Source organism: Buceros rhinoceros, unplaced genomic scaffold (genome assembly GCF_000710305.1).
Source record: "Buceros rhinoceros silvestris isolate BGI_N320 unplaced genomic scaffold, ASM71030v1 scaffold6660, whole genome shotgun sequence".
Lineage (NCBI taxonomy): Eukaryota > Metazoa > Chordata > Aves > Bucerotiformes > Bucerotidae > Buceros > Buceros rhinoceros.
This window is the reverse complement of record NW_010390084.1, coordinates 31,931-32,936: the sequence shown is the minus strand read 5'-3', so window position 1 is coordinate 32,936 and position 1,006 is coordinate 31,931.

Sequence of the window (1,006 nt, the reverse complement as noted above, 5' to 3'; positions counted from 1 at the left end):
TGTTACTAGCCAAAGCGTGCAGGCTTCTTGTGCGTGCTGTAAAACGCACTTGGTGGCGTTGGGAGAGTAAAGCAGCCTGCTACAATGCTCTTAAAATGGAAAGGAGTCGTTTCTACTAAAGGCGATGTGTACGTTTGCACCATGCGCGTGACCCTTCTTGCAGTTTAAATTGTCTGCAAGGAATATTGTGTATCACCTTTATGAAGAGCTTTGGTTCTCTGTTGAACTTGAATTGAGATGTGTTAAAATATTGCGGTTGGGTTGGGTGGTAGTCTGTGTTCCTGGCTCCGGATACCGTGGATGTGGCATATAAAAGGGATAAGCCCAGGATGCAGTCTCAGTTATTCAGAAGCCTTTACTATGCTGAACACCTGCAGACTCAGGTGTTCCCCCAAGAAAGGTGCAGATGTTCAGTATTCCTGAGGATTTATACCAATAATGCTAACAGCAACAGCAATTGTTTGGCAGAGAGCCTTGAATTCAGGTTGGCTTTGCGAAGGAGCTGATGCCAAGTGCAAGGCCACATGCAGAATGGGTTAGTTTGTGAGCAATGCCATAGGTTTGCACTGAACACCTTGCATTCATCATTGTATCGTTCCTCCCCCATTCATCTTCCTCACCAATAACAAAACTGACAAGCACAAACCAATTTGAAAGGTGTTATGACTGAGATTGAGCATTACTTGGATGACGTGGTTGTAAGGGCAGTTACGTTATTGTTCTGGTAAAAACCAGAATACAAAAGCATGTTGATACGCCATGAGCATCTGTAGAAACATAACACACTCTAGCACCTCCGTGCCCTTCTTGACGTGAGGGGCCCAAAACTGGACACAATATTCAAGGTGCACCCTCACCAGTGCCCAGGACAGGGGGATGATCCCTGCGCTGGTCCTGCTGGCCGCACTATTTCTGATCCAAGCCAGGATGCTGTTGGCCTTCTTGGCCACTTAGGCACACTGCTGGCTCCTCTTCAGCTGCTCTCGACCAACACCTCGAGGGCCTT